General features: G+C 42.6%; 1 protein-coding gene across 2 annotated transcripts in view; it reads right to left on the reverse strand.

The window, feature by feature from the left end:
- Window positions 1-16,081, reverse strand: part of LOC123759064 (uncharacterized) — a 28,478-nt gene extending 12,397 nt beyond the window's left edge. Inside the window, exon 1 of one of the 2 annotated variants that reach the window (XM_045743904.2) lies at window positions 15,987-16,081. The gene's annotated coding sequence lies outside the window, so the exon portion shown is untranslated. Of the gene's footprint in view, window positions 1-15,974 lie in introns of both variants that reach the window. The other variant, XM_069338716.1, reaches the window with a different exon arrangement.
- Between the last annotated feature and the right edge of the window lie 331 nt (window positions 16,082-16,412).

Here is a 16,412-nt window from a genome sequence, read left to right on the forward strand (position 1 = left end):
TGCTTTCGTGAATCTGGCCCCTAGTGATCAACGGGATTGTTACAAAGAACCAATCCCCAGAGTAACGAATGGCTCCCCTTCCCCCCCTCTCCCTCCGGTAGTCAAGGCTACCACACGACCACTTTAGTCGGTAAAAACAACGGTACTTCCTCGTAATTTCCTCCATTTTTCTCAAGATTACTTTACTTGCCTCGTCTACTGCGAGAAGCCGTCCACTACAGTACTGGGACATTTCCCCGGGGCGAGATATTTCTCAGTTTGTTGAGGCACTGTACAGATTGGCAATGTTCGGATAACAGGGTGAGGGGTTTGGTGGTGTTCGGATAACAGGGTGAGCGGTTGGTGATGTTCGGATAACAGGGTGGGGGGGATTGGTGATGTTCGGATAACAGGGTGAGGGGTTTGGTAATGTTCGGATAACAGGGTGAGGGGGGTCGGTGATGTTCGGATAACAGGGTGAGGGGGGTCGGTGATGTTCGGATAACAGGGTGGGTGATTGACGATGTCCGGATAACACCGTAATTATAATTAAGTATATTATAATGATTTATAATAATTATATAACAATAATATATATAATAATATTATGTAAATTATATTATAATATATATAATAATATTATGTAAATTATATTATAATATATATATATTTATGATAATTATAAAAATAATTATAATAACGTAATTATAATTATAATTATGAAGAGAGTTGGGACTGGTAGTGTCCGTATAATAGGGTACGGATTGGTAATGTCCAGACAGCAGATGTGCGATTCGAACATGGATGACATGTTTGGGGAGACTGCAAAGCAGTGTTTAAGTGTTGAAAAAGTTTCCGCAATTATCTAAAACGCTTCACTAAAACGCTTCACCCACGTACTGCACACGAATACAATTCCCAACAGAGCCTCAACACCTAACCTATGCATATCTGTACATAGAATTCTGACATATAATGTGAACTAAAAAGACGCTCATAGTACGTTCACACAAACGTATGGCATGTGTGGGGTCGGCCGCCGCCTGGACGAACAGCGGCCTGAGGCTGCCGGGATACTTATATCCTGAACACTTGATATTCTACACCTATATAGAAACAAGTTTGGAACCGGTTCACACTAGGGGTTGTGAGGGAACATACATGGGACGCATCACACGGTAACATTACCAGCACTTATACGCCGCCACGGAGTGGTAACGCGTTGTGTCCCGTTTATTATGTGGTAACACGATCATAATTAACAGAGTAGGAACGATGTGAGGAGGGAACAGCCGAGGATAGTGTGCATAAGGGAGAGACAAAGAGAATGTGAGAGGTAGAGAAAGAATGAGAGAGGGAGAGATATGACAATGAGAGAAGTGAGCTAGTATGGAGAAAAAATGCGTTATCACCGAAATGTACATTTTCTTTTGCGGAAGGTGAAGGCGGGAAGACGTAGAGAGAAGGGGTAGACTGAGATAGACCACCACAGAGCACCGACACCACAAGGGTCAACTATACCATTTATTTATTTATTTATACAAGAAGGCACGTTGGGTTTGTGAGGATACATAGCATAGTAATTACATTGTAAAGCCACTAGTACGCGCAGCGTTTCGGGCAGAGCATTTTAATTACAGTAAACAATCTGTTGTTTAGCTTTGGTTCGTGTGATCCCGCCAGACATCAGGTGTTATCGCATGTGTAGCCACGTCGAGCCCGTTTATGCCTGCATTAATCTCACTTGGACTGGTTGGTATATGTCTCATTTCTTGCAGGTCGGTATTCGATCCCCGATGTTTCAAGTGGTTGGGCACCGCTCCTTCATCCCATCTCTCAATCCCAACTCCCATCCAGTCCTCGCATTTCTTCCATGTGTAATACAGTCATAATAGCTTATTGTTTCTCCTTTCCTTCACGTTGGAACATTGTAATTTTACACTGGTTTACTGTATTAAAATTGTATTAGCGAACTCTCGCCGTTTTCTTAAAAAACCTTCAGCGTTTTCCGTGTAGATAACAGAGATGTGGAGGAGATGCATGATAGCATGGTTGAGTGTGTTATCAGGCAACGAGGCCATATGGTTGTACCCAGGGGGTGAAGCAGCTATCACAACCACGATAACAACAACATGTAGGGAACCGAGGTTCACCTCAGGATTTAAAAACCCTTTTAACTCTAGCGGTTTTTATTTGTTTGATTGTTTCAGATTCAGATTCAGATGTTTATTCAGGTAAGGTATATACATACAAGAGATGTTACATTAATGGATTGATATATAGATAGATCTAGTACATACAATGCCTAAAGCCACTATTACGCAATGCGTTTCGGGCGTTTCGGGTTTCATTCCTTCATATACCGTATCCTTCATGAGCTGTTTCCTTGCACACACTGTTTAGGGTTCAACAGGTCTTCAGTTCCACAATAGGCATGAACATGGCAATAGACCCGATCTGTGCAAGGCAGAACCACAGCAGTAGGCCTACCATGCATGCACAGCAAGAACACTACAGCACTGATCCATGTCAGGCAATACAGTAGTAGGCCTACTGGTCCATTCACCTCTCCTATTCGCAAATTATTCTTAAAGCAAATATTTTCGAATCATCAGACGAAATAAGTTCTATATTTTGTTTATAGTTGAACCTCTTTTTTGTCTTCCGCTTACAGTTGCCTTTCATCCTTTGAATGCTTCCCTGTTATCACATAACGTGCTTCAGATTTTAAGTTTTACTTTTATTTCACTTCATATATCTTGTTCAGGAAAGGTGCCGATGGGGTGTAACCCTTTGAGTGCGAAATACGTCAACTGACGTTCAGCACAAGCGAAAACCAAGAGAATTGTTTCTCTTAGTTTTCGTTTAGAACTAATAGTTCTGCCAATATATTTCTGCAATTTGCAACAATTGAAATATATCTGGCTATCATTACCATTTAGGCAATGTATATTACTCTAGATTAAAAAGTTATTAATTAGAAGATTGTTGGAGATTGTGGTATTATCGTTCCTGGGGACATTATAAAATAGTATATAATATAAGTCAATTATTCCTCCTCCTGTACACTGTGTACTGTGAGTATGGAACATTTTTGGTCTCACGTTGATGTTTATGTGAAACAGCTAATACTAAGGTCTTCCAGTTCTTCCCAGTCACTGAAGTGAGCTAAACTGGGTAGTTTTGACCCAATCTCTTCCCAAACGTTTAGTGAAAATATTTTGAATTTTTTATATAAAATTTGATTTTATTTTCAAAATCTCATCTTAATTTCTTTTGTAGCGCGATAGTCTGGCGCCTCGGCTCACACCCGAGGAACCAGAGGTTAATACCGACCCGACACAGAAATGATTTGGCAACTTCTTTATCTTTTCTCTGTATATCTTTCCTCAATCTAATATATAGATTACGACTTCGAAACCGAGCATCACAAAAGTTATTGACACAAAGAAATCACAATGACGTGATATATCAACAAGAAAATCATTTGTAGCAATGCGGGAATTTGAACCAGCGTTCAAATGGCTCCCAGTCACTTGCCTTAACCAACTCGGCCATGATGGAACAAAAGCTATTCAACCCGGAACTCTACCGAGTCCACTGGGAATGAATAACCTGGTTGTGGCATACGTTGAGGCCTCCAGACTCTCCCAGTGGACTTATTAGGTTCCAGGTTGAATAGTTTTTGTTCTATCTTGGCCTAGTGGGTTAAGGCAAGCGTCTGGGAGTAACTAGAACGCTAGTTCAAAACCTCTGCATTGCTCCAAATAATTTTTTTCGTTTTCACAAAGGTTATTATTGAAAACCTCGTAATGCTTCTGTGCTTATAAGTGTTTATTATATGCAAATTAAGCCGCATTGATTGTGGAAAGATGTACTGGTTTCGTAAGTGGACACGTAAAGGATTGACGAATGCTGGCGCTGGTGTGACGTACATGGGTCGAGTCCCTCCTGCCTATACGAAACCATTATTTTTTTTTTGTTTGAGATATATACAAGAGTTGTTACATTCTTGTACAGCCACTAGCACGCGTAGCGTTTCGGGCAGGTCCCTGGAATACGATCCCTGCCGCGAAGAATCGTTTTTTCATCCAAGTACACATTTTACTGTTGCGTAAAACAGAGGTTACAGTTAAGGAATTGCGCCCAGTAAATCCTCCCCGGCCAGGATACGAACCCATGACATAGCGCTCGCGGAACACCAGGCGAGTGTCTTACCACTACACCACGGAGACTGTTGTTACTGATTCAAAGATGAAAGTACACCAGTGTACACCAGCCCCATCATGTACACCCGTGTACACCAGCCTCATCATGTACACCCGTGTACACCAGCCTCACCATGTACACCAGTGTACACCAGCCTCATCATGTACACCCGTGTACACCAGCCTCACCATGTACACCCGTGTACACCAGCCTCACCATGTACACCCGTGTACACCAGCCTCACCATGTACACCCGTGTACACCCGTGTACACCAGCCTCACCATGTACACCAGCCTCATCATGTACACCCGTGTACACCAGCCTCACCATGTACACCCGTGTACACCAGCCTCATCATGTACACCCGTGTGCATCAGCCTCACCATGTACACCAGTGTACACAAGCTTCACAGTGTACACCCGTGTACACCATGTACACCGGTCTACACCTGACTACACCGGCACATTAAAGCATCGGTAATATGACCTCTGACTTTTAATAACAAAAACAAGCTTTTGTTTTTCGTTCAGATTTTTAATCATGATTGTAATACAATCATGTGAAATACAACCACGGAAGTAATTGTTTATTACTGAACAATGCCTCTAGGGGGGTCTGACAGCTGAGTGGACAGCGCTTCGGATTCATAGTCCTGAGGTTCCGGGTTCGATCCCTTGGTTGAGGCGGAAACAATTGGGCAGAGTTTCTTTCACGCTGATGCCCTTGTTACCTAGCAGTAAATAGGTACCTGGGAGTTAGACAGCTGCTACGGGCTACTTCCTGGGGGTGTGTAACAAAAAGGAGGCCTGGTCGAGGACCGGGCCGCGGGGGACGCTAAGCCCCGAAATCATCTCAAGATAACCTCAAATTAGGTAGTGACGACGTGTCGGTCCGTACTGGACCGTGTACTTACTGTATTCATTGTACAACAGTTACACATACTTATTGTATGTAGGTACGTGCAAGTTACTGTACGTGAGGTCATAATTCTGATTTTCAGGCGTGTGGCTGTCTAATTGTCGGCCAGATTGTTGCGACCAGATAATTGTTAAATGTTGCCTGATAAACAGTGTTAGTATGATTGCTAAGGGAGACTCGTCTTCACCTCAGCAGTGTCTTACGGGCTAAGCTAAGAATTCCTGTTCTCGTCTGCTCGACCACTACTCGGCCCGTTCTCGTCTGCTCGACCACTACTCAGTCCGTTCTCGTCTCCTCGACCACTACTCGGTCCGTTCTCGTCTCCTCGAGCACTACTCGGCCCGTTCTCGTCTGCTCGACCACTACTCGGTCCGTTCTCGTCTGCTCGACCACTACTCGGCCCGTTCTCGTCTCCTCGAGCACTACTCGGCCCGTTCTCGTCTGCTCGAGCACTACTCGGCCCGTTCTCGTCAGCTTGACCACTACTTGGTCCGTTCTCGTCTGCTCGACCACTACTCGGTCCGTTCTCGTCTCCTCGAGCACTACTCGGTCCGTTCTCGTCTCCTCGAGCACTACTCGGTCCGTTCTCGTCTCCTCGAGCACTACTCGGTCCGTTCTCGTCTCCTCGAGCACTACTCGGCCCGTTCTCGTCTGCTCGACCACTACTCGGCCCGTTCTCGTCTGCTCGACCACTACTCGGCCCGTTCTCGTCTGCTCGACCACTACTCGGCCCGTTCTCGTCTGCTCAACCACTACTGAACTACCCCCGGGATGCAGCCCCACAACAGTTGCCTATCAACCCCTGGTTGCCTATTATACTACAATGTGAAGATAGGCATTAAGTGAAAGGAAACTTCCCCAAATATTTCTGTCCCACCCATGGATTGAATCCGAATCCATAGCAGTTGCGAGTGGAGGATGTAGGCTACTGTGCTAGAGGATCGGCCTGTCAGCCATCCCGCGACGTCAGTACTCGTCTGAGCCAGACAAGAAGTGTCTCACGCTTCTTGCAGACTGTCGTCAATAGTCTCAAAACTCAGCTCTTATTACGATCTTGCTGCTGATAATATATTATTAATTGTTAAAGATATTTAGTACATAGTAACAAGTAATTACCATATATAGTTACAATAGTAATTAGCGTATATAGATACTGTAGTAATTACCGTACATAGTTAATATAGTAATTACCGTACATAGTTAATATAGTAATTACCGTACATAGTTAATATAGTAATTACCGTATATAGTTAATATAGTAATTACCGTACATAGTTAATATAGTAATTACCGTACATAGTGATGAGTACGGCAGGAGGGAGGGTGTATTGGGTTTCATAGCTCCATTGTTAAAGTCCGATTTTTCGGGTGATAAAAGCGTGATACTGTTACTAAGTGACAGACAAACGCATAAAGTATTCAAGCTGCGTTAGAGCATCCAATTATCATCGGAAGCGGTATATAAGTGGCAAAAGGAGCCGTAGTCTGAATGTAGCGTGGTCAGTGCTGGCTACAGCAACATCCCCAGTATTGGCAGCTAGGTGAATTAGTGTGCAGTTCTATTCATAAAAAAGTGGATTTTGTGGGGACCGACCTGTGAGATTTATATTTATTTAATTTATATGAATTTATATTTACGTTAATTTATATACTTCGATAGCAATTTGTATAATGATAAGTGGACTGTATTTCTGCAATAATCTCAATCTCACAAATCGATCCTCTACACATTAGGGGGGGTTATTAAATTAATATATATGCAGCCAATCAAACTACAGTAATAGCTACATACATTGATGAGGTTCCTTATCTTATAGTACAGCAGGTTAGTCCACCAGGTATAACTAGGGTGTAGACACCAAATTATCCTCTTTGAGGTAGCTTCTATCACCCAGTAACTGGTGCACATACTCTTCCTCGTCTTGACCTGTCAAAAGGGCGCTAACTGTGAAGCCAGAATCCTATATATGACAAGTTATATCAGAGAAAACACTATACAGTACATGGAACATTAAAGACCTGGCTTAATTACCTTTAGTTTGAGGCGATTTCGCGTTCTAACCGGCTAACCCTATATCCTGACATTAATGGCCATAAATGAATGATAAACGGGTTTCGGATAGACACTTAACTTGTATTTGTAGACAGCGTGTTGACAATGGTACACCTTTGGGTTCCATAACACTACGTCCAAGTAAATTTAACAGGAGCCGAATTTGCTCCCGTGTGAGCCTCTGGTCTCAATAAACAACAATGATGGCTGCCCTCCTCCTCCACTCTGACGCCTGGCTTACATTGTCCAGATTTCAGAACGTGATAGAAGGGTCACATTTACTCTACTTTAATATTGATAATTAAGTTAATTTATATAAGATGTTTTTATGATGGTAAAGTCCAAAGACTAATGTATTTAAGAATAATTCCCAGCAGAATAGCTGGTGAATTATAATAGTATGTGGTGATGATATCCCGTTTTCTATAGACGGTAATTCCACTACAAGTTACGTTTTCTATGGGTAACTTGTTGGTAATACAGCTATTATCTGTATGATTATTAAATGGTGTCGGATTTTCCGACATAATTCCCCAGGGGGCTGCTCACGGGTCGAAGTCCTAATTAGAACAGACGAACACCGATACTCCTCCTTCGAATTATTAGATTAATTTGATGTTAGTTGTTAGTAATCACACATTTGTGCGTCTGTTCGTGCAGGACGGATGTCCCGTACTAGAGTTGCAGGGGTTAGAAGTCTAATGCGATTTCATTTCCCTGTCAACTCTTGAAAGGCTAATATTCAAGCCTTATTACATATTATTTAACCCAGAAGACTGGATGTGATCAAGTACTACAGTCAAGTATGATTCAGGGACTGCAGTGAGATCAGTGACATAGATATAACTTGAAGTTTGTTCAGGTAACTGGTCACTGATATATAAACACTGAGGCCCATGGAATACATCTTGATTAAATAATAAATGTATCAAATCAGTCATCAGATTTATTGGGGTTTAATTTAGTTAATTGATTCAGAAGATTGAATAGCTCATCAATAAAGTAAAGTATGGTTCTGAGACTGCAGTGGGTTCAGTGACATTGGTCGCAGTGACTTGTAGCTGTTTTAGGCTACTGTTCACTGATTTGCCACTGAGGCCTCATGAACTCATCTTCAGCTTCAAATGATGATACTAACATCAACCTCTGTTGGTATAGTCAGCTGTAATCTCCTTAGTATAATGCTACTGGAGAAATATAATCAGCTGACAAATTTAGATTTCTATTGGTATTGTTTATCTGCAGGCATAGGTCTCCTCAGGCTTGATACTGGGCCTGAGAGTAATTTACCTCCTGCAGAGTTTAACATGGTTATACCCTGATATTTAGTAGGGCTACCGATGAATCGATGACAATAGTCTGTCCCTACAAGGAGACCGAAGTCAGTGAGGTGATCAGTCTTAATATTATCTGCCAATTTTATTCCTCTATTTCTCAGGAATTTGGCTGTTGCTCGCAGACCTTGAACTTGTAGGTCTACTGGTATTTTGTCCACCACAATGGCTTGTACTCGACAGACGTACCTGCCTAAGCGTACTGATGGTTGTACCACCTGGTAGACTTGAGGTCCTGCATCTGTTACAAACCCTGAGATGTTGAATGACATCTGGGCTACAGGCCTTAATTGTAATTCATCTGCCAACCTTTTAGTGATGTATGTTCTTTGGGATCCTTGGTCAAACAACCCACGGGTATGGACCTTGGCCCTCTTATTCAGGATGGTAATTTGGGCAGTAGGCAAAGTCGTATTACCTTTAGACTTTGCTGATTGGACACTCTTTGTTTGTTGCACCTTGCAGTACTGTACTGTGGTGGGAATGCTATCTTCCACCTTGGGGTTTGGAGACGTTGTTTTGGTGTCTCTGCACAATGCTGCATGGTGCTGACCTTTGTTACACCTATTACAAGGGTGTAATTGGGTATCACAATCCTTGATGTTATGTTTCCTGAGGCACCTCGTGCAATGTTGCAAATCTTTGAGTCGCTCAACACGGGCGTCACTATCAGGAAAATTAGAGCAGTGGTACATTGAATGTTTCTCATTGCAGAACAAACATGTTCCATAGTTTCCAGTACCCTTTGGTGTCACGTTCTTGGGTGACACAGTAACTATAGGCTTGGAGGGTCCCACTGCATATACGCCCACACTGCCACTGTTCCACTTTGGTGTTGAATTATATTGTCTAGATTGATTTGGAGTACCTTTGGTACTCTGTGGTTTACTATTATTGGTTTCTGAGGGTTTACTTGGTGGTTTTAATTTGTCATGTGTTCGTAATTGATGAACTACTGACTTTAAACCTTCAGATATTTCATTCATGGATAAGATACTTTTATTGTAATGAGCACTCATTTGTCTCAATATGTCCCTAGGTACTTTCTCCTGGACAATTATTTTCAAGACCCACTCAGCCCCGTTTGTATCTGCTGTCAGGCTGAGGGCATTGATCAATGATTCTACCTCCAGCTTGAAGACTTGGAGTGAATCAACTGAAGCCTCCGGTGGGGGTAAATGCAACAGCTCATGAACTAAATGTGATGTTCTTACTTCTGGATCAGCATAATTATCCTTGAGGAGTTTTACTGCCAGATCATAGCCGTCATTAGTTAATCTCAGATGGGATACTACTGTTTTAGCCTCACCTGATAATTGGCCTTGCAAATAAGAGAATTTACTACTCTTTGGTAAAGATTGTTTTGAGTCTACAAGGTCAACGAATTTGTTCCAAAATTCGTCCCAATCTTCCTCATCTTTTCCTGAGAAAGTGGGTAAATTAATTGGAGGGAGTCGAGCTTCTGCTTGACTCGTATTAGATGCAACTGTTGTTGTTGTTGCTGTTGCCTTGTTCTGGGCAATTAATTTGACATAAGGCTGTAACGTGGCCTGAGTTTGATCTTCATAATTCGCAAGATCAACCATAATGTCGTCTATTTCTGTTTCTGATAAATTAGTGTTGGCAAGTTCAGCCACATATGTTGCTATTTGACATTTGATTTGCTCAAATTTACCTGCAGCTGCTTGATAATAGCTTTCCAGGTCAGCATAATCAACTGTTGATTGTTGTGACAAATCTTCACATTTCTTGATCTGTCTTGTTAAGTGGCCTTTAAGACCTGCAAGGGTTCTTTTCATTCTCCCTGCATTATCCATACTGGCTCGTTGGTGAAGCCTTGTGGGACTTGTACTTGGGCTGCTCATAATACTGAACAAACACTAATGGTAGCCTAGGGTAAATTCTGAACTCACTAGGCAATAATCCTACCTCTACTAGAGGTTAGCACTTAAAATTAATACACATTATATATATACAATCATCCACACTAATGATTTGAGTGATAAACCAGTGTCACTGGAAGTACCTTTAGGTTAGCTCTTCTATATCACCCCAGGATGGTAGAGACACTAATTAATCACTCAAAGGTGTAATGATCATAAGTAAATTATTATATATACAACTCAACTCGAGTTGATAAAAATTACACCCAAAATAGGGTCTGGACCATTCATTAATGGTGCTAGGTTGTTCAATATAGTACAACTGACTATTGTAATAATGGGACTAGGATGAACAATAATAGTTCAACTAGTCATATCCTACCCTGTTGTGGGTTGGCAATTAGTAAATATTATACTGTGATCACTAGTGCAATATATATTAAATAATTCTCTATCTTGGAGAAATAATATACACAATTATTGATAATAGCCTCTTAATTAGCCTCTATGAAACTTCTAATATTATCTAGAAGTATTAAATGTTATTAGTGACCTCGCGAAATAAAGTCCACAAAATTCGTGGATAATCTCTCGCGAAATGTAACACCACGAAATCCGTGAACAATCTCGCGAAGACACAGTCACTAATTTGGCTGGTTTCAATATTAGCGCTGTCATTTCACGAAATAACACGCCACCAAATATCTGTGGGTGTGCATGAAACCGCTGACGAAGCTGAACTCAGTTGAGGGAGGCTCCTGAGCTCCCACGAGGCTTCGCCGCTGTCTTTGACTGGCTTTGTTTAAATAACACTGCACTAGTATATTTAATGAATCCACTGGTTTGGTTAACTGGTTCATCCGGTACTAAGATGACCAAATGTGGGTTCAAAGGATCAAATAATCCGTCATCCGGTTCGAAGATGACCAAATAATGTGGGAACCGACCTGTGAGATTTATATTTATTTGATTTATATGAATTTATATTTACGTTAATTTATATACTTCGATAGCAATTTGTATAATGATAAGTGGACTGTATTTCTGCAATAATCTCAATCTCACAAATCGATCCTCTACACATTAGGGGGGGTTATTAAATTAATATATATGCAGCCAATCAAACTACAGTAATAGCTACATACATTGATGAGGTTCCTTATCTTATAGTACAGCAGGTTAGTCCACCAGGTATAACTAGGGTGTAGACACCAAATTATCCTCTTTGAGGTAGCTTCTATCACCCAGTAACTGGTGCACATACTCTTCCTCGTCTTGACCTGTCAAAAGGGCGCTAACTGTGAAGCCAGAATCCTATATATGACAAGTTATATCAGAGAAAACACTATACAGTACATGGAACATTAAAGACCTGGCTTAATTACCTTTAGTTTGAGGCGATTTCGCGTTCTAACCGGCTAACCCTATATCCTGACATTAATGGCCATAAATGAATGATAAACGGGTTTCGGATAGACACTTAACTTGTATTTGTAGACAGCGTGTTGACAATGGTACACCTTTGGGTTCCATAACACTACGTCCAAGTAAATTTAACAGGAGCCGAATTTGCTCCCGTGTGAGCCTCTGGTCTCAATAAACAACAATGATGGCTGCCCTCCTCCTCCACTCTGACGCCTGGCTTACATTGTCCAGATTTCAGAACGTGATAGAAGGGTCACATTTACTCTACTTTAATATTGATAATTAAGTTAATTTATATAAGATGTTTTTATGATGGTAAAGTCCAAAGACTAATGTATTTAAGAATAATTCCCAGCAGAATAGCTGGTGAATTATAATAGTATGTGGTGATGATATCCCGTTTTCTATAGACGGTAATTCCACTACAAGTTACGTTTTCTATGGGTAACTTGTTGGTAATACAGCTATTATCTGTATGATTATTAAATGGTGTCGGATTTTCCGACAGATTTTATATGGCAATAAACATGCTATAAATACAACAACTATCATAGGAAATTAAATAAGTATTATATATATATATATATATATATATATATATATATATATATATATATATATATATATATATATATATATATATATATATATATATATTTATCGAAATAAATCCATAAGAAAACATAATTTGGGTGAGTAGCTCTCGTAGCCCTGGGCGATTTAATGTAAACATTGGCATGTGGAGGCAAAACAAGGACAAACTTCTTGTGCCCATACAGTAAGTAAAGTATTTTACTCACTGTTTACTTTTGATGCTAATTGAAGTAGCAAACATGGCAGGAGGGTATGTTGTTGTTGTTGATTTAGGGGCGACGACGATCGTGGGATCGGATGCGCCCCGGCGTACCCCTATAGGGTTAATCGCAAAACCGAATGACACACATGATTGGAGAGCCCCAGGAGTCCCTCAGGGTGACAAGCACCGGCCCCGCCCCCTCACAGAGAACACTGGGTAAGAAAACTAAAAACTCGGTCCCCAACTAGACACCAAGACCCACAACTCCCGGTACCTCTCACCCAAGCCGGCGCCGGACACTGTCAACCCGTCGGGAGAACCAGCCAGAAAACGTTCAAAATCTATTAACAATCCTGTGACCCAATGCGGTATGTGCGCCAAGTTTCGTACAAACCGGACCGTTGAATAAGGATGCCAAACGGCAGTATCAAATCCAAAATCGCGACGTCCAGACGTCAACTCGTCGTCAAGGATGAACCAGGAGTCGATCTGGCAGGAGGGTATGACTACTGTATGACGTGTGAGAGGAAAAATTACTCACAGACATCAGAAAATTGAATGTGTATTGTGCTTCAGAAACACCAAAGCATATGTTAAAATATCTCTGATAAATTAATAGAGGCGTACAATATTTAGCCAACCGAAGGCAAACGCCTTTTTCATTTCAATTGCAAACCCTACAGTAAACCTAGCAAGGGCCTAAATGACCCAGGCATTTACTGAATGCCTGGGTTACTGGAAACAGTAACTGGCTAATCAGACAAAGGACTTCCGGTAGATGAAGTTTACATGACTTTTCTAAAGCGTTTGACAAGGTACCACATGAGAGCCTGGCAAGGAAATTACAGGCACGTGGAATAAATGGGAGAATACTGGAATTATTAAAATAATGGTTAAAATATAGAAAACAAAGGGTCGTGCTAAATGCAAATGAATCTGACTGAGGAAATGTGCTGAGTGGGGTCCCACAACGGTTCATTTTGGGGCCAACTCTTTTGTCATATACATGAATGACAGATGAGAATATTACAAACCACATCAGATTTGCAGATGACACTAACGTCTAGGGTAAAGTGGGATGTGAAAGTGATATCGAGACTTCAGAGAGAGATCTTCCTGAGCTCCACAAATGCTCAGATGACTGGCAAATGCTCTTTAATGTCGATAAATACTAGACCTTGCATGTGGGGCACAACAGTCCACGCCACAACTACCAAATTGACAGCAGTATCTTACAACAGATAGATGAAGAAAAGGACCTTTGAGTCTGAATCCATCATTCACTAAAAGTTGTCCAACAAGTGGGAGAGGCAGTAACAAAAAGCGAACCAAACCCTAGGAATAATCAAGCGGACCTTTACCTTCAAGGAAAAGAAAGTAGTCCTTCAACTGTGTAAGTCTCTGGTGCGCCCCCACCTGGAGTAATGCATCCAGGCATGGAGACCTCATCTCTAGAAAGACATTACTTTGGAGAAGGTGCAACACCGGGCAACAAAAATCATACTAGAGCCTAGTCATCTCTTGTATCAGGAACAGGTGAGGACCACAGGGCTAACAACGCTGCAGACCAGGCATGAGAGGGCGGATCTAATAGAAACCTTCAAAATACTAAACAATTTGGACGATGTCGATCCGGACAGTTTCTTCAAAAGGTCAGATGTAACACGAACGAGAAGCCACGGTTTCAAGCTCAATGGTCACAATGTTGGACAGAAAAGAGGATATGCCTTTTCACCCATAGAGTTGTAAACCGGTGGAACCGCCTACCCGCCGAAGTCGTAAACGCCAAACCTGCTAAGTTATAAAATACAGATACAAAAGATCATCCAGGCAAATGGGGGGGGGGCGACTTTTGACAAGCCGCCGGCTTCCTGTCCTCGTCGAGGCCCCTAGTATTAGTGGCCCCTCAGGTAAATTCAGGAGTAATTACCGTACATAGTTACGAGTAATTATGGTTCAAAAAATTGTTGGCATCCTTGAAGAAACTCCAGTGAAGTTCTAAACTGGCTTTAGGCCAGTCTTTTAAACACGCATCTACTACGGAGGCTGGGATTGGTCAGCGCTGTAACCAGTGAGTGTTTACGAGGCCACGTGGCGCAAAGGTAAACACTTCGCACACACTTACACACACTCACGTTTAAAGCCCACTTACACTTAAGAAAACATTCTCTCATGCGTAGGAAAGCTTTTACATCTTCAAGACACTTCAACCACATTCCAGAGGTCGTTTGTGGCGTAGAGCAGCGGTGCCACAGCCAGGTGTGTGTGGCCAGCAGCTGTGCCACAGCCAGGTGTGTGTGGCCAGCAGCTGTGCCACAGCCAGGTGTGTGACCAGCAGCGGTCCCACAGTCAGGTGTGTGTGGCCAGCAGCTGTGCCACAGCCAGGTGTGTGTGACCAGCAGCTGTGCCACAGCCAGGTGTGTGTGGCCAGCAGCGGTGCCACAGCCAGGTGTATGTGACCAGCAGCTGTGCCACAGCCAGGTGTGTGTGACCAGCCGCGGTGCCAGATGTAATTCACTGAAGCCCATAAAAACTCACCAATCAGCAAGGAAGGACTCCTTCTAGACAATCATGTTCCCACACTATCAGAGAATTCTATGAATCTTGAGAGAATAGTCTGAATAACCATGACAACACGGCACTAACAGGTACTGAAGCTCTTGTTTACACGTAGGGACTCACATGAGTTAACAGGTGGAGCTAGACTACGCCGTCACACAAGACTGTTAACAGGTGGAGCTGGACTACGCCGTCACACAAGACTGTCAACAGGTGGAGCTAGACTACGCCGTCACAAAAGACTGTCAACAGGTGGAGCTAGACTACGCCGTCACACAAGACTGTCAACAGGTGGAACTAGACTACGCCGTCACACAAGACTGTCAACAGGTGGAGCTGGACTACGCCGTCACACAAGACTGTCAACAGGTGGAGCTGGACTACGCCGTCACACAAGACTGTCAACAGGTGGAGCTGGACTACGCCGTCACACAAGACTGTCAACAGGTGGAGCTGGACTACGCCGTCACACAAGACTGTCAACAGGTGGAGCTGGACTACGCCGTCACACAAGACTGTCAACAGGTGGAGCTGGACTACGCCGTCACACAAGACTGTCAACAGGTGGAGCTAGACTACGCCGTCACACAAGACTGTCAACAGATGGAGCTAGATTACGTCGACCCAGAAAGCTCTCAACCCTTCCCACAAACGTTCCAACAGAAGCGCTTTGGCACTGAGGTGAACAATGTGTCCTCGAATCGAACAAAACTCGCCATGACCAAGACCTGTGTCAATTATGCTGTAAACTCATCCCTAACGATTCCCCGGTAAACTCGCCACGAAGTGATATCAATACAGAAGTTAGGTACTCACACGTAAACTCACCCCGGGCCAGGGAGGAAGAGTAGAGGCGGGAGAGTGAGGCGAGAGCGCCCCGGACCCCCACCTATATGTATATCTAAACGCGCTGATATCACTTATCTTGATTCACAGGACGAGAGATAAGACCAGGCGTAAGATCTAGCTCAGACCTCGTAAGAGGGGGCCAGGATTCATCAAGCATTTACGAAGCCACTTACGGAACCACTACATCTTTATTTATTAAAGAGCTTACGAGCGTGGAAACTTCACAACCCATGGTTATTACTGGCATAAACAACCTCCTATAGTACTTCGCAGCTCATAAACGGATTAATAAATGTAAACAAAGCTGTCATATGATTAAGGAAAGATGTACTGGTTTCGTAAGCGAATCCTGGTTCCGTCTTTGGAAAGAACCTTTTGAGACAGTTTCTTCACAGCGTAAGAGTT

The sequence above is a fragment of the Procambarus clarkii genome, chromosome 1, assembly GCF_040958095.1.
Source record: "Procambarus clarkii isolate CNS0578487 chromosome 1, FALCON_Pclarkii_2.0, whole genome shotgun sequence".
Lineage (NCBI taxonomy): Eukaryota > Metazoa > Arthropoda > Malacostraca > Decapoda > Cambaridae > Procambarus > Procambarus clarkii.